General features: G+C 34.3%; 1 protein-coding gene across 2 annotated transcripts in view; it reads right to left on the reverse strand.

Moving 5' to 3' along the window:
- The window catches only part of LOC136042007 (beta-1,4-N-acetylgalactosaminyltransferase bre-4-like), a 46,138-nt gene extending 29,235 nt beyond the window's left edge, over positions 1-16,903 (reverse strand). The window contains exon 1 of one of the 2 annotated variants that reach the window (XM_065726857.1): positions 16,885-16,903. The gene's annotated coding sequence lies outside the window, so the exon portion shown is untranslated. Of the gene's footprint in view, positions 1-6,563; positions 6,648-16,884 lie in introns of those variants that run through there. The other variant, XM_065726848.1, reaches the window with a different exon arrangement.
- Positions 16,904-19,225: the final 2,322 nt, after the last annotated feature.

Here is a 19,225-nt window from a genome sequence, read left to right on the forward strand (position 1 = left end):
CTGGGCAACAGAACTATGGCTCACTCAATGGGATGCAGCAGATGTCTCGTGGCCCCATAATCACTAACTGGCATACACTGGATTCATCCATATCGCTAGCAAGTGCGATTTAAGGTAAACTAAAAATTCTGTAAGACTTTCTCAAGAATTACCCTTCAATTGTTCCCTTTCATTAAATATTAAATTTTTTATCTTTGCCAGTCATCAAAATTTGTCAATCATGATGCTGAACAAGGTGCAAGTCCCTGTTATCCCATGCAGTCCAAAGGACAAGGATTGTGGGCACATTACGCATTGGAAACAACCAAAATCTTCCAAGGAAGTCAAACTTGTATGATATGGGGTAAAAACTAGGCCCATGACCCCCTAACACCCTCTCGCTTCCAACATTTTAGCGAAAGGTAAGCCAATTCAAAAGGTTGTTTGAAGAATTCCCAAAATCAATGCAACAACAAACCAAGTCCAGGGACTGGCTTGGTGCAAAACCAACTCAGTCAAGAACAAGTCATGACTCTGTGTAAAGACAAACAACATCTTAATTTTAGTGTAAAAGCAAGCAATGTCCTGATTTGGCCCAAAAACAAGCAAATTCCAAGCTGCAAAACCGTGGAGATATGGTGGGAAAATGAGCTAGGTTCTCAATCAGTGCAAAAACAAGCAAAATCAAAGCTTCGAGCTGACTTGATGCAAAAAATGAGTTAGGTCTAAGCTACAGACTAATTTGGGTAAAAATGAGCTAATTGGTGACTTAATATAATAATAACAAGAATTTATTTATCACCCACTTTACAATACAGAGGTTAAGTGGAGTAAATACAAAAGAAAAATAGCAAAAGAAAAAACAAGAAACATAGTTAATCACATACAGAAAAAAGACGGATAGGGCAATGAAAACACCCTAGCCTATAAGGCGCTTCAATAGCTGGCTTGGCACATAATTTTTCGAAAACACCAGTGATATCTGTCACAAAATACTTTTTGACCAGTTTTGTATTCCGGTAAGAACAAGGCAGATATAAAAGAAATTTGCAGTACCAGTAATAATTTATACAAATACGTTTTAGATCACCAGTCAACATAAGAGTACAGAATGATCACAAAAATTTTAGTAAAGCCAAGTTAGCGCTCTTCTCCTATAGTGTCCACGATTTGCCACAATCTTAGAGTAGCCGAGCCTCAGCTTATCACTAATATCTTTGACAGCACGAGACAGGAGAGCTTTCATAGAATCGCAAACTGTTATGCCAAGCCAAGAAAACAATTTAACACGAGGAATACTAAAACCACTGTAGTATAGTGATTCTGAACAATTATTACAGTTGAAAACAAGAAACTTGCACTTGTCAATATTTAGGTACAGGCTGATATCGCAGAAAGCAGAAGTAACTGACTTCAATGAATGGGCAAGACCAGACTCAGTTTGACTAATCATAAGAAGGTCATCTGTATAAGCCAGATATGAGACATCTAATCCTAGTAGGCATGCAGTCGATATTTTTGATAACACATTTTCAATACAAGCATTAAAAATATACAGAGAAAGAACTCCCCCTTGTCTTACTCCACAACGAACAGGGATATGACCAAAATAAGAATTATCTAATGACTTAAGGCGAAGGTAAGAGCAGGAGTACGAAAAACGAAGCACGTGAATTACCAACGGATTTACTCCTCTCCGGAATAACGCTGTCCATGATTGAGTATGACAAACACTGTTGAATGCTTTAGACAAGCCTAGGGTTGCAAAATGAAGTATGTGATGAGTGCAATGGGCATCTTTTAACAAAGAAGTCAAAGCGTGGTGAGCATGCTGACAGCCTAGCCCAGATCTAAAACCAAATTGATTATCATCATTTAGAGCAAGCTTAGTGATATAAGGTAGCAGGAGGTATTCAAAGAACTTGCTAAGAGTACATGCTACCATTATGGCCTATAAGAACTGCAAGAAACCAGGTCTTTTCCTTTTTTAGAAGTGACATGACGCTACCGTATAAGAACAAATCGGGCATACACGAACTACTAAAACACATTTGAAAAAACAGTTGGAGATGAGATACCAGTTCAAAAGAATTAGGAAGATCCAAAGATTTTGATTTTAAACCCTTAATATCTTTAATAATAACCAACTTTTCAACTGGAATCACATGTCCCTGACATAAACGTGATGGCAAGAGCAAACATGAGAAACGCTTATGCACTGTATACTTAACTTTCGAAAATATTTTTGAATAATATTTGATCCAAGATGGACGAGGTATAGCATCACCAGAACTTGTATCTGGAAACTTGGGCAGAATTTATCACTTTTCGCCACTCACAATTACTTTTCGGAAAAGTTTCACTGGAGTAACAAACACCACAAAGATGGCACTTAAATTCAAGTTTCCAAGTTTCACACATTACCCCAAGAAGGTTGACTGTAGGCAGACCAGATCCTTAACCAGAATTTGGCCTTATTCTTGACTTTTTTCAGCATAGGATTACACTTCCATATTGATTTTGGGTATTCTGCCTGACATGGATCAGCAGGATGGTCAGATCTTCAGCTTGCTTTATACATGAGATAATGTCACGATAATAGCAATTCAAATCAGCAGGAGCATTGTCAATAGTGGGGTACGCGTTTGTGCAAAGAAGATGGAAAAGGACACATACGGTGGACAGTAGAGCTCCAAGTGTAGCAAGGTAAAGAGGCATATTTGCACTAGACCAATCACGTTTTTCAAACCACTTATGCAATAGTGATGGCTGACCCAAGTATACGTCAGAAGTAACCGTAATATCAAAATACAGAGGTAAATGATCATAATCTCTCTCATCTTCATTGACATGTAGTACTGAAGTTTGTAATGAAGGAGAGGAGATACAGTGGTCCAAATTTGAGACAGAACCACTACAGTGGATATATGTAAAACAAGCTAGGACTCAGCTGAAAACTGACTTGATGCTAAAAAATGGGTAGAATTCAAACTCATGAAAAATTCTTTGCATAAACAATCAAATTCCTGACACAGTACAAAAATGAGCTAAGCCACAGCAGAAAACTGACAAGATGAGCAAACAGGCTAAGTTCTAACTAGGCACAATAATAAGCAAGCAACTGACTTGGAGTAAAAAATGAATGAGTATAAGAAATTCAATAAATAAACAGTATAAAATTTAGTGTAAATAAATTCAGAATATAAAATTCATTTTAAAATTAACCAAGTTCTGTTTTGGTGCAAGAATGGCTTGAGGGCAAATTCCATTTTTAGCCACTCAAAGGGCTTGGAATAGCCCATAGTCACCAAAAGTCAAAAGCATGTTTATAAAAAACTTGCTAGTTAGAAAAATTGCCATTTGTATCTAATTCAGGAAAAATAACTTTTTATATTCCTTTGTCTTAAAATATTCTTAGAAAACAAATTTGCACCAGCTTAAAAAGAGCCAGAAACCCCTTAAAATGACATGATGTAAGTTTTGAGGGGTTTCAGGCTTGTTTTTTAAAGAACATGCGTTTAAACTTTTGGCAAATATGGACTGTTTTACCTTTTGGGGCCAAATGGGAACCCATTAAGGGTGAAAGCCTAGGATTCCAGCCGGACATAAGGAAACATGTCAAGAAAACAATTCTTACTTTATAATATGCAGAATAATCATAGTTAACACATTTTGCAGGGTGAGAATCTCTGTCTTCACTTCTTTCCATGATCTTCTTGTTTTTCAAAGAAATTCACGAATTCTTTTAGAACCTATATATTAGCAGAGTATCCATACCCCCCCCCCCCTAATGTACAAATATATACCCAGAATTACATCCTGAATCTAAATATAACATTCGTTTTCATCACAAATGAACTTCAACCCACCCCCATGATGTGCAAATATATACCCTGATTTGGATACATTTAAGGGGTAGGAAGAAGGGGGTTAGAAAAAAGGCTGCCAGGACTAAGAAAAAACATGATTATTTTAGCAGAATGCAAATTATAATTGATTTGAAGTACCAATTAACTGGGATTTTCTCTTTCCCATCATTTTACTTTGATACTGCTTAATGTATAAACATCCTGAAAATAACCAACCAGCTGGCAATTCAAAAACAGTTGGAATATACACAAGAATAAAAAAAAAGTGAACTGGTTGGCTACTGGTTTGAGTCTATGTATATACGGGAAAGGAAATTAGCAAAGTATGATTGTCTGCTGACAAGAGCTAATATTTTTCTTTAATGGATGAGAGAGGAGTAGGTACAAGGGTGTTGACTGGAGTTTATCTAAGGAAAAAAGAGATTAGAAAAGCAGTGCCAGGATTAAGGAAAAATATGATTATGTTTGCAAAGTGCAAATTATAATTGATTTGAAGTGCCAATTAATTTATATTTTCTCTTTCCCATCATTTTACTATGATTGAGCAGGAGGGGTCAGGGATATGGAGTATCTTGCTTTCTTCTTGCATCTTTAGATAATATTAAAATATTTGGCTAATATTAAAACAGATATTTACCACAGAGCTCTACAAAAAATATAGTTTATGCATAGAGAAAAAATGGAACAATTTTTTTGTGGGGGGTTCACAAGTTAGCAGAGTTTAGTTTTAGGATAGAGAGCTATAAAAGGGCATCAGCAAGCCAGGATAAACAGCAAGTACACTTGCAAATAGTTTTCTTTTTGAAGGGAAGGGGGCATCTGGTGACATCCCCATTGATAAGCCACTTCCAGTACTTAAATCAATAAATTCAGCAAGAATTCATCTTCAAATCCATTTTGCTGAGATATGCATACTCTAAAAAATTTATTGGAAAAATTGAATAAAAAGAGTATTGTGCTTTTTACTCAAACAAAACAAGAATGAACAATATCTTAAGATTCTGGCTAAAAAAGAGCATGTCTGAGAGTAATGGGGTAAATATTGTGTAAGTCTTCTTCTATATGGCAAAAGAATATACTATTGGTAAAGTCTTTTTTTTTCTCTTACATTAGGCCTTCAAATTGGCAAGGCTTTTTTTTCTGCCACCCAATTTAAAGCTAAGAAAGCCAGGTAATAATTGTTGTTAATATAGCAAAAATAGAGCTGTTGAACAAAATGTTGCCAAGAAACAATGTTAGCTAACAAACCATAGAGATATAATAATCTGGTGAGAGTTTTAAAAACACAAAGAATAAATACTGAGATAGTCAACTAGTTAGCTAATTCTGCTGTATAGACTATTAAAAACTGTATTGATAGCTAGCTATTTGTCTACTTCAGGCTGAGAAGTATGAGTAGGTGAGATCTTAACAGCCAACTAGTTAGCTAATTTGTCAAGCATATTATAAATTTTATCAATAGCTGACTAGTTTGCTATTTTAGACTAAAGTTTATATATACATGGGATATTAATAGCCAACTAGTTAGCTAATTCAATAAAGAATATATAGTTCTCTTAGTAGCTGACTAGCTGTCTAATTCAAGCTAAAGTGTAGCCTATATATAAGTGAGGTCAAATAGCCAACTGGTTGGCTAATCTAAATATGTATATAGCTGAGACTATAACAGCAAACTAGTTAGCTACATCTACTGTTTATTAAAACTTTATTGATAGCTGACTAGTTGGCTATTTCAAACTAAAGTTTATATATACATGGGATATTAACAGTCAACTAGTTAGCTAATTCTGTAAAGTGTATAAAGTTCTCTTATAAGCTGACTAATTCAGACTGAAGTGCATAGATGGGTGATATCAAATAACCATCTGGTTGGCTAATCTAAACATGTCAATGTAGCTGATACTCAAACAGCAAATTAGTTGTATTCAATGTACTCATTTTCATCCTAGCTAAATTACACTACTGCAAATTTACCCCATAAATGTTAACTTATATCATTCTATGCATTGCTTTGCTTTACTATCACTACCCTCCCTATTGGATTAATTCACATCCCACTTTATATATTCAACCATAACTTACAATAATACCACTCTTGTTTTTGCTGATCAAGCACTGCTCCATATCACAAATTTTAGTGTTTGCAATAGCACTTAAAATATTTTGAAGCAGCTATATCTACTCCTTCTCCCTCTAGAGGGCCCTGACCTTTGATGACCTTTAAAAATATGTGTGTTATAAAAGTAAAACCTTGCAAAATATATCTTCTGCTTAAATGAAGTACAACAAAATTGTTTTCAGCTTCACAACTTTGCTCAATTCTAATTTATAAGGTTTTAAAGATATGCAAATACATTTCCTAGATTTTGAAGAAAAATCATTGATATGGCTGAAAGTTCTACTCAAATAGCAGAAATTACATTTTTAGAACTAAAACCAGAGAAAAAGAAACTAGGCTAATAACTAAAAATTAAGGTAAAATGTTGTTTTGTCAAAACTTCATTAGATATAGACCTGTCACTTAGCCTAGGCAAATTTCAGGATCCTCTTGAGGGAGAAGGAGTGGAGGTAGGCTACTTCAAAATACCCTCCTGGGACGTACTTTAATCTGTAGATCCATCCCTAGAAGTTTCATTTTCTTAACCTAACACCTTCCCGAGATAGCGAAAAGTAGAATTTTACTGCTAGTATAGTATAGGTTTATTTAACACAAACCAATGTAACTTTTCCAGCTCCAGCAACTCTGCTTCCGTAGGCTACCTATGTGCTGGATTCCGGTTGGTAATCGTTCAAAAGTTTATTTGTCATACGCCATCTAAGAAAACTTAAATTTTCTTTTGGGTCTATTTTCACTGTACAAAAAGATGCAGCAATAATTTTAGAACCAATATTGTGTCTTCCAGCGAACAGAAAATCATTTTGGTAAATTTTTTTTTAAACTTTAAGAATACGAAAAAAAAAGGATAGGGGCTAGGTTTGGCAAAACAATTTTGATCGGATTGTGTCGTGATACAGAATAATTAAATTTTGGAGTCCTGTGGTCGCGCAGTGGGTTTGACCTTAGCTTGGTAATACGGGACCCAGAGATCGAATCATGCTGCAGCAATGCACTGCAGGGCCGACACAGGGACCTTAGTAGTCAAGAAGCGTCGGGATCTGATACAATTAAATTTTGGTATCAATTTGAAAAGTTTAAGTTACTGTTTGAAATGCTTCTTCTTCCATTTTTATACGATCAAATAGAGGATAATCATACAAATTTCAATACTATCTAGCTGAATCTTAAAATTGCGACCATGATTTCAAAAATGTAAATATGGTGCGAGACCGATCTAACGGCTGAATGTTGCTGAATCTGGCATTCTCCTGGTCCTCTGGCCTATATTGAAGCCAAAGCTGAAGAGCAATTGCACAGAAATTAAAACTCATAATTTTTCATTTAAGGAAAATTTACTGGTAACTTTTGTGTTTCACAGTTTATAACTACATTTGGTACTTGCCATTATTCAGAAAACACTCAAGTTGATTCAATTTACAGGTACGGGTTGAAACAACTAGGACGCTTGGGAGGTAGATATGATGTATATAATTTGGGCTGTATATTTGGGCTATATACATATTTCTTTGAGTTTTCAGTTTTATTTCCTCCAGCGGAAAAATTTCTTAGCAACAATTTTCCACTAGCTCGTGTATAATTCAATTTACAGGTACGGGATTGAAACGACTAGGACGCTTGGGAGGTAGATATGATGTATATAATTTGGGCTGTATATTTGGGTTATATACATATTTCTCTGAGTTATAAGTTTTATTTCCTCCAGTCGAGAAAGTTCTTAACAACAATTTTCCACTTGCTCGTGTTAACACAAAAAAATTTGGAAAACTCATTAACAGGGAGAAAAATCAAATAACAGACTTCCAAAAACAAGCAAAGGTTTGCAGCAGCATTAAAAACTCCAAAACAAGAATAAAGCTACCAGTCAGAAAAGTAAAAGCCAAAATACGTCTGCAGCTACTTCTTAAGCATGAAAATTTACAAGTTTTATTTTCATTCTTTGAAGTTATTAAATAAAAAAAACTAATTTTTTTAGCTGAAAGTAAGGAGTGACATTAAAACTTAAAACGAACAGAAATTACTCCGTATATGAAATGGGTTGTCCCCTCCGCAATCCCTCGCTCTTTACGCTAAAGCTTTTAATTTTTTTTAAAAGTAGAATTGAGGCAAAGAGTCAAACTTTAGCGTAAAGAGCGAGGGATTGCGGAGGGGACAACCCATTTCATATACGGAGTAATTTCTGTTCGTTTTAAGTTTTAATGTCGCTCCTTACTTTCAGCTAAAAAAATCAGTTTTTTTTATTTAATTTCTGAACGTTTTTGAATTAATGCATGTTTGGTTTTGGCTCTCCGCACATAAATTATTAAAATGAAATTTGTATATTAATTCTTTTTTTGGCTAAATGGCTTTCTCTTAGTTTTGATCAGACGATTTTGAGAAATAAGGCGTGGAGAAGGAGGCCTAGTTGCCCTCCAATTTTTCGGTTACTTAAAAAGGCAACTAGAACTTTTAATTTTTAACGAACGTTTTTATTAGTAAAAAATATACGTAACTTAAGAATTAACTTACGCAACAAACTTTCATAACCTTATGTTTTTATTATGTATACGAGGGGGTTTGTACCCTCGTTAATACCTCGCTCTTTACACTAAATCGTAAGTTTTGTCCCAATTCTTTAAGAATGACCCCTGAATCAAAAAGGCCGTAGAATAAATAGTTGAAATTACTAAAAATACTTTTGCATAAAGAGCAAGGTATTTATCTCCTCCTAAATACCTCGCTCTTTATGCTAAAGTATTTTTAGAACCCCTCATATGCGTAATAATCTCTGTTCGTTTTAAGTTTCAATGCTACTTCTTCCTTTCATTTGAAAAAACGTTTTCATGTTTATTTTTCCTTGTTTTCTTATAGTAATGCTAGAAAATCCTTCGCCCTTTTCATTGAATTTTTCTTCCCCCATGACAGATTCCTCCAAGGGAAGATCCTCCAACATAGCCCCCTCTCCTCAGCCCCACTCCCAAACAAAATAAAATCCCCCTGAAAACATCTTTACACTTCCCAATAACCATTATTATATGTAAACACTGGTCAAAGTTTGTAACTTGCAGCCCCTCCCCCAGGGATTGTGGGGGAGTAAGTCATTCCCAAAGACATAGTTATTATGGTTTTTGACTATGCTGAACAAAATGGCTATCTCAGAATTTTGATCCGTTGACTTTCGGAAAAAAATGAGCGTGGGAGGGGGCCTAGATGCCCTCCAATTTTTTTGGTCACTTAAAAAGGGCACTAGAACTTTTTATTTCCGTTAGAATGAGCCCTCTTGCGACATTCTAGGACCACTTGGTCGATACGATGACCCCTGGGGAAAAACAACAACAAAAAAACAAGCAAATAAACACGCATCCGTGATTTGTCTTCTGGCAAAAAATACAAAATTCCACATTTTTGTAGATAGGAGCTTGAAACTTCTACAGTAAGGTTCTCTGATACGCTGAATCTGATGGTGTCATTTTCGTTAAGATCCTACGACTTTTAGGGGGTGTTTTCCCCTATTTTCCTAAATAAGGTAAATTTTCTCAGGCTCGTAACTTTTGATGGGTTAGACTAAACTTGATGAAACTTATATATTTAAAATCAGCATTAAAATGAGATTCTTTTGATGTAGCTATCGATATCAAAATTCCATTTTTTAGAGTTTTGGTTACTATTGAGCCGGGTCGCTCCTTACTACAGTTCGTTACCACGAACTGTTTGATTTAATTTGGTGCTGAAAATCCTTCTGTTTTTTGTTTTTTTCGAAGAGCGTTTAAAATTATTAAGGGATCTTACTAGAAATAAATAATATTTTCTGTTGGTTGTGGTAATTGAAAAGCCATTACTGCTATTTTGAAAATTTTGTTGTTAGGTTGACTAGACAGGTAACATTAAATTTGTATTTATTTATTATTTAATTATTAATACATCAAACGGTAAGCAATAATGCTTGTCACCATAAACACAAAACGAAAAATAAGCTAATTAGCAACACTTAAAAATGTTAGAAGAAGAAAGAAAAAAAAGCAACCCATATCCAAAACTCATAAATTCAAACAAAAACTAATAGCCCAAAGATCAACTTATAACTAATAACTAAATATCACAAACTCCCAAATAGAAAGGTGTTTCCACTAAAGAACGTTTAAATATCTGCACATTTCCAGCTTCCACGACTTCAAAGGGTAGACTATTCCAAGGTGAAACGGCCCTACTAAACAATGTGAATCAAAGTCCTCTTGCATAAATTGTATATCCGTTAGATATTTAATGGACAACTAGACTTTCCCATTACCGGCAAACAACTTTAAAAACGAATGATGGATAGAAGAGGGCAGGTCACTAACAAATAAACATAATAAAACAGGTCCTAGGCAGCTGCCCTTGGGCACTCCACTTATTGCTTCAAGCGGAGATGATATCACCTCCCCAATAACTACCTGTTGAGTACACTCTTTTAGATAATCAGCTATGAACGAAACTGTTCTTGGTCCTAGGTTGTATATAGCACATTTACGAAGAAGTAAGGGTATCGATACCTTATCGAAAGCCTTTGAAGAGTCAGTATATACAAAATCAAATGGTATACCTAGGTCTGCAAAGCCCTGAAAGTCAAAAATTGCCTCAAGATCTTCGTTACAAAATCTTCGTTTTTGAAAACCATGTTGAGCAGGACTCCAAAGACTACTGTCATCGAAGTACTTCTGAATTTGCTCTGCAATCAATTTTTCCATCACTCGACAAAAAAAGATGTTATTGACATTGGCCGATAAATTGTAAAATCTGATTTGGAACCCTTTTTATGAAAGGGTTTTTACTAATGCTTTCTTCCAGCAAGAGTGATACAACCCACGTGCAAAAGACAAATTAAATATGGAAGTAAGTGGCTCTGCAATTTCCTCAGCTATTTTTTCATCATTTCATTCGCGAATCCGTCTGTATCTGGTGATTTTTATGTGTCTAACTTTTCAAGAATACTAAACATTAACAAACTGGTCTATTTCTGTTAATCCCCTTACGATCTAAACACACCGAAAGAGAACATTTAACTGAACAGATCTGCACCATTTCATTATTAATGAATTTTAGATCGACATTATTCTGCAGTTTTGGACTTGCCATCCCTTTCACTTGTAGCCCGAACAATATAAGGTTTTTCTGTTTTTGTGTTAAATCACAGAGCTCATGTTGCACTGCTTGAACGGAATTTGTAGAGGATTTTACTTGGGTGCTCAAGGGATCTTCACATAGAATTTTCCTCACTTTTGAAATTTCCTGCAAAACTGCGACTTTTACTTCGCCTTTTGAACGTTTATCCGCAAACGGGCAAACGGGCAGTACCATGTCGACCCCAGGCGACGACTCATTTTCGTGAAAAGCTCGTATTCTGATTTCGACATGTCCAGGCATTCTACGCACAACCACGTTTCACAGCCGTCGCAAAGTGGTGCGTAGCTATCATCGGCTAAATTGGCATTACATGCAAATAAAAGCCCATTTATCGACGCCTATTGGTGTTTTAGGCAAAGTGGCAAAGTTTTGTGTCAGTCATGACAGTTTCCTGAACACCGACTGTAATTTCCTAGACAAAAGCCTCCTAATGTGCCTAATATATATTTTAAATAGGGTTTTAATTTTTGTCATGACAATTTGGACAGAGTCTTAAGCTTTCTTTTTATTTATTTTTTTTTTCTTGAAAAACCCATTTTTGTTTTAATAAATTTTGCTTGACACTATAGCTCTTACAGAGTAATTTATGACAGTTTCTCAGAGTAGTAATCATCATTACGACTTTTAAGGTGCAAAAATTAGGCGACTAGCAGTGGCTTTGCAGGGAAAGTCAAGTTTGGTATCAAACAGCTATCTTAACTGACACAGCACTTAGCTGACTTTGCCTGGAAAAGATAGGACTAAATCAGAGCTTTCAACTTCATTTTTAACATGTATTTTTCTTCTTTGTGTTGCAAAGTGTTACCTTGCTAAGATACTAAGGTACTTCGTTTTTGTCAGATTAGTTGAGCTTTCGTTGACTTTATACATGCCGGGAGACTTTTAACGTGATCGAACTTTTGTTCCAACAAATACACAAGTCTTTCCTTACAACAAATTTTATGATAAAGCTTGCTACGAAGCTTTGCTTTCCATCAAGTCAGTTGTTAAAACTTTCTTTAAATTAAATATTGTTAAATAGGGTCAAAGACGAGGATGTCGAATCAACTTCACGAACAATTCAGGCCAAGGCAGCTGCTTGATAAAATACAATTCAAAGATCCAATGAAAGATTCAAAACTGTTCATGTCTGTTATATAAATTGGCTGATTGATTGATTTGTTTTTGTGTGTGAATACAATCAGTCATATTTGGTGTCCAATCTGTTTTATCTTAATTGTCAGACTTATTTTTAACAACATTCAACATTAGCTTTCACTTACTTCTTGAAGGTACTGTATTGAGTTCAGTGGTACCAATCGGCGGGGGAGAGGTGGGGGTACAAAGAGGAATCTGCCCACCCTAAGTTTTGGAAAAATCCTTTTTTGTGGGTTTAAAAAAGCCTTTTTCTTGAAATTTTTATTTAAAAAAAAAATGATTGCCCTCTCCTAGATTTTGAAAAACAAATATTCTCCTCTCCCAACATTCTTTTGAATTTGTACCACTGAATTAGTCGTATGTCAATCAGTTCACTAATCTTGATTTGTTTACGGATGTTTTTTTTATAAAGGAGTAAAGCTGATTTTATTTTTTGTTCGTATTTTCATATTATCTCCTTTCCCTTTAATTTTTTTTATATACCTATTAACCAAATCCGGATAAGACATTCAATCCAACAGCTTTCCAGGTATACGTTTAATTCATTGAAAAATCGTAAGTAATTTTGAAGCAATTGAACCGTACCCGAATTCTTCCACAAAAAATGAAAGGGCATAGCATAAAATTGTCCCTTGACCTGTCACTTCGATGGTCTAGGTTTTTGTTGACCTGTTTTGCCTAACAGATTCGTCATAAGTGAATTTGAACCCATGCAAAGGGGTAAAGACCCCTCCCCCAAACGATTAGGCAAAACTAGTTTAGAAAAGGGATTTGAAACCTCCTAATTCCGCTTGGTCCTTTAAAATTTGGAAAAAAAAATACAATTCTGCTTGAAATCCACCTAAAATACTGAAAGCTGCCTTATTAGAAACGACAGATAAAGAGAGAAAAAGTTATTAGTCAATTTTACTTCTTAGGAGGGGTGGTTAGTTAAAACAGGTTGTCGAATTATGAAACAGACCCATCTTCAAAAAATGTTTTTAAGCTTGAAAGACGGAGGGTGGGTTAGTAGAGTCCTGAAATCATCGCCTGGATCGTGATTCTGGCAGTAGATACATTTCTGAAAGTTTGTTCAATTCAAGTAGCATAGAACTTTCTGAGTTAGTTAAAAGCCTTTTTCTCGCAACAGTTTTCTCGCAACAGTTCTCTCGCATTTTTATTTGTTGATTAGTTTTCCAATACGTCTTAAACTACCAGATAAGAAAATTGAATCAAGACCAATTTTACTTGTTTACATGAGTCCAAATTCAAAGAATAACTGCAGAGTTGACCATATATAATATTTTTAGCAAGGCTACAGTTTAACTATACTACCCCACTAGTTGTGACTTCGCAACCATGGATTTTAAAGAATACGATATCTCCTCCCTAAAGTACGATACATGGACAGTTTAATTATCGTTTTCCAAAGCTTGCATAATGGCATTAATTGGCTTTATAAGTTTCTTCCCGCTTTATTTATTTTTCTTTCTGAATTAGTTTGTTTCCAGCAATATGTCATGCAATATACGAAGCAATAATTTCCAACACATTTTGTCACCTGTCTTCTGTACTATCACATCTGCTAAAAATCAGATGTCAGATTTCTTTTCCGTAAATAAACTGAAAATCCAGTTCAAAGTCATTTATACATTTACAGAACCTTCTGAATTATGAATTAGGATTCTGATAAGGGTTCTATATTTTCTGAAAATTCTAAATGACTTTGAGCTGGATTTTAGGTCTATTCAAAAAAAAAAAAAAATCCAAAATCTAAAATCCGATTCTTGGTAGATACGATAGTATGCCATGCAAGATAACAGCAATTCATTGTATTCTTCATTTGATGTGTCGATCTCTCTTATGTAGTCAGGGTTATCCTATGAGAGAGGTCCATGGCAAATATTTAGATATAAAACTCCTCTTTAATTCAACTTGATTAACAATCGAACAAAATCAGTTGACTATTAATGACCTGCAACAATATTTATCATACCTGCGTCAATGTAAAGCAGTATCTTTTACTCGCTTAGCACCTCTTTAAAAGGAAGGACAGTAGTAAAATGCTTCAGTTATCAGGCCTATTCTTAAAGAACTTGTGTCTTTCAATATAACAGTGAAGACTTAAGCAGCTCAATAACAAAGAAAAACAAAGTTAGTTGTACAAAAAAATCTTTGTAAAGTTTCAATTACAATAAAACTTGTTACTTTTCTTTTTTTCTTGACTAACTTACTCTGTATAGCATAACCAGTAACTTAAAAATTTTGGGTGACAAATAAAAAATATTTTAAACAATTTTTGTTTATTAAAAATGCATGCAAAAACTGAACATCAATTAAATTGTGAAAATGATAAATATATCAAATTATAACTAATTTACAAAAATCTAGCACTGAAAATAAGTTAAGATTTCTTATTAATATTATATAATAAATCAAGTTTTTTCAGCTAAAAGTAAGGAGAAACATTAGAACTTAAAACAAACAGAAATTAGTACGTATCTGAAGGGGTCTCCCCCTCATCAATACCTCGCTCTTTACGCTTAAGTTCGACTTGTGTCCCAATTCCTTAAGAATGACTCCTGAATCACAAAGGCCGCTTAATTAGAATAAATAATGCTTATAAAAGTAAAAAAAAACTTTAAAAGATCAAGGTATTGACGAAGAGTGAACCCCCTCATATACGTACTAATTTCTGCTCGGTTAAGTTTTAATGTTGCTCCTTACTTTCAGTTGAAAAAAAACTTCTTTTTAAAATTGATTTCTGATAGTTCTTTTTTTAATATTGCTGTGAAATCTGGTTCCCCTCGATGGAAAATTCTTTTCCTCTATGAAAATTCCTTCATGGAAAGAAACTCCCACGTAACCGCAAAACCCTAAAATGAGCGTGAGAGGGGGGCCAGCTGCCCCCCCCTCAATATTTTTGGCCAATTTAAAAGGCCACTAGAACTTTTTATTTCTGATAAAATGAGCCCTATCCCAATCTTCTATGATCATTGGTTAGATATGGTCACCCCTAGGAAAAAAAAGCAAATAAACATGCATCCGTGATATTTCTTCTGGCAAAAAATTCAAAATTCCACGTTTTGCCCATAAAAGCTTGAAACCTCTAGAGCAGGGTTTTCTGGTATGCTGAATCTGATGGTTTGATTTTTATTAAGACCACTTGATGTTTTGGGGTGTCCCACTTTTTTCAAAAATTAGGCAAATTTTTCTAGGTTCCTAACTTTTGATGGGTTCCATTAAATTTGATGAATTTTACATATTTTGAATAATCATCAAAATTTGATTCTTTTGATGTATATATTGTTATCAAGACTGTTTCTTAGAGTTTTGGTTACTATTGAGCTGCATTGCTCCTTATTTACAGTTCGTTACAATGAAGTGTTTGGCATACCAAATAAGAAAGGAAAAAATATTATAAATATTTTGGTACAACAGCATAGAATCCTTATAAAAATAACGGGCAGGTTATATTCTAGGCAAATGATTTTTTGTAAAGTGTATGGAAAAAAAAAACAACAAAGGCTGAACAAACTGCTTTTATCCACGGTTTCATATTTGATGAGCGTAGAGTGGTGAACGTAATTATGTTCCGCATTCAAGGGGAACGTATTTAGACCACAAAAGCGTGTAGTTCATCTGCAGTGTCGTGTGCTAGGAATTGAAGTGGAAACAATAGGCTTTACCTTGACTTAGTGCCAAACTCTGTTTAAAACAAGAAACAAAAAGAATTTTGACATATGTTTTTGTTTCTTCGGTGAATTGGCACCATTAACCTTGAAATCCCTCTTAAGTGTCATTATGGTCTGTATTCTATTTTCGTCTCCTTTTTTACAAATCTGATTTAATAATTAATTTTTTTTTATTTCTCTTGATATTTCTAAATTATTTATACCATTTGAAAGTGAAGAGCAAATTCAAAACTAAAAACGAGATAAATTAACAAAATTATCTTCACCAACCCACTGCTCTTTAAGCTCAAGGCTAAGTTCCTTTTGCTGATAGCTTAATAGAGTGCAATAAATAGAATCAGTTGTTAGACGGAATTTTCTCTTGTCCCCATTGTCAATTAACACACCTGAATTAAAATTAAACTATTAAAAGAGTGATTAACTTTGAAGCGGGCATGCAGGGCCGGAAAAAGGGCGATTTGAACGATTGGACTTAATCAGGCCCTGCGTTTGAAAGGGCCCCAAAATCAAACAATTGATTTTCAAATTTGTGAAATGTTCTTGACAATTTCAGTAGGCTTAGCTTCTGAAGAGAGATCATTTTACAGTCTAAAAGCATTAAAAGAAACTATCTGATATCAACAATTAATTAGGATAGACTAAATTGTTTAGTATTTATGTTGATCGAAACTGAAAACGCAAGGGAAATAGATTTTAAAACCGTTATGAAGAATTTAAAGAACAAAAATTTATAAATATGTAAATTCATGTGTCCCCTTGATGTAAATTTCAAAAGGTATTTTCGGAAGTTTTATTATATCTAGGAGACGCAAACATAAATTAACATAAGCACGAATTGAGGACAGAAAAAGAACAAAAGAGGACAAAAATATAAGCTCAAAACGAATAAACCGGATCTTCAAATGAGACAAGATCAAAATAATGACCTGAGAAATGTAAATGTCCGGGTAATAATGGACAACCTTACCATCACAAGTGATAAGACCAATCCAAGCAGCTAAGGCAAAAGGCACTGGAAAATGTCTGAAACAATGATAAACAAGAATAAAGAGTCAAGAAATATTAAGTTAGAATGTTATTAAAATCAACATTTAGAACAAATCAAAAACAAAATTGAAGAACACAGAAACATGCAATTAATAGAAAAGTAGCAGCGAGAATCGTAGTGACTCAAGAAAGAAAGGGAAGAAAAAAAATATATGCAATTACAAGACTTGCGACAATGAAGACCAAAAGAATCAAAATCAAAATGAAGAACAAAGAAATGTGTGGTTAGAAGAAATAGGACAACGAGAACAAAGAAATAGGTAGTTAGAAGATAAATAAACAGCGAGAACTACAAGCAACAGTAGGAATCAGAACGTGTACGAAATGAAAGTGAACAACCAAGAGTTGTAGGGCTAGCATACACGCGAAAGCGAATATTAGAAAGCGTCAAAAATGACAGTGAAGAACAAAGAACTGTGCAGTTAGAAGACAACAGGAATCAGAACGATTAAAAAAAGTACAGAAGAATAAATATTATGTTAGAAGAACAACACCATCACAATCTTCGATGCCATCAAACTGTGACGTAAAACCCAGTAAAAATCTACAAAGATGTCGTAAACTACGCAAGCATTAGTTACAAGTCATTAGGACCCTTCAATTCTGTATGTATCCACTGTGGAGTCCTCAATTATCCCACAGGAGAAGTAGCCAACAAAGATGATTTACTTGGGGGCTACTGCCTACTTGGTCAATGTCATTCCTGTATCAACAATTTCCAAACTAAATTTGTTTGGTCTGTTACAGGATTTCATTTGCTCTCTAAAGAATTTCACAAACAAATACGAAACTTGAACTCATGTTTTGCTTTAGCTTTATTCAACTTAAGGGATGATCAAACCGTAAATAGTCGTAATGTTTTCAGCTTCAAAATAGCTGAAATTTTTTATCAGAAAATCAATATAACGGCACACCAATTACAGACCTCTGAAGATGATTTTGAACCGTATTCATATGGCCAAATGTACTTTTAGACCCCAATGAAGATGTTAAAGAACACCTTTCATATCTTTTAAACCAATAGATCAGTCGTAACCGACCAGATCTCTTGGAAGAAATAATGCAAGACACAACCAGCTATGCTAAAGGTCATATGGAAATTCGATATATATAAATATAAATATATATATATATATATATATATATATATATATATATATATATATATATATATATATATATATATATATATATATATATATGCGCGCGTTTGTGTATCTGTGTTCTCCATTGAAATTTTGTTCAAAAATTTTGGGGTCCCGCAAAAAAAATCCAATCGGGCCCCGCACCTACTCGATCCAGCCCTTCGGACATATTAATCCTGAAACACACGTAATCGAAACGTCGATTGGACAGTAAAACGCAAGTCAACTTCACTATAAAGAAAATGAAATGAAAGGGAGGGGGCAGCCTCCTCATCTCTAAGGTAGTCTTTGTTCGTTTTACGTTTTAACTTCGTCCTAAACTTTGGTAAAAAAATGTATATTTTTATTTAATTCATATTTTTCTTTTCTATAGAAAAGTTTCTTGCTTGAAAGTAGGGGAACTACCACTCTCTAGCATCAAAACTTAACATTGAAATTGTAATTATAGACATCTGACATTATATAAATTTGTTTGACAATTTATGGTTTTAATAATCAACAAGATTTTTGTTTATTTATTTTAAATAGGAAGTGAAATAATTTTGGGCTGAAAATGAATGAGGCTACAACCTCTGAAATCTTCATTTCATAAACCCCCACCATCACCAACGGCCTGAACAGCCTTAACATGCCCATAAAATGTACATGTTAAAGAGAAGAAAGATTTTTAAAAAGGGCGTTCTTACCCCACCCTGAAGAGAAAAATTGGAAGGCCCCAATAAGCGTAACTCTCCGTATTATCAGAATCTCGAAAGTAAGATCACATCGTAATGTCTTTCCATTTTTTTTCTCTCTCTCTTTAAAAGGTACGTTTTTTTTTTAATGATGTCACTTATCAGAGACATTTGCAATTTACTAAAATCGATTTTTAACATATTTTTATAAATACTATTCAAGCTTTTGGAAGGACAAAGATTCTAAAATTATTACCTCAAAGCTTATACAGCTTATATCTTAGCCACTCACTGGATATTCGAAACTCGGCGTCTCTTTTTTAAGGAAGGAGCGACGCCCTATGACCTGTAATTTTCTGGAAAAAGGTTCAAGAGAATATTGGAAAAGCCTTGAAGTTACTTACTTTGCATAAAACTGCCTTAAATGATGCGATCAATAAGG

This window comes from Artemia franciscana, chromosome 2, assembly GCF_032884065.1.
Source record: "Artemia franciscana chromosome 2, ASM3288406v1, whole genome shotgun sequence".
In the NCBI taxonomy this organism is placed as follows: domain Eukaryota; kingdom Metazoa; phylum Arthropoda; class Branchiopoda; order Anostraca; family Artemiidae; genus Artemia; species Artemia franciscana.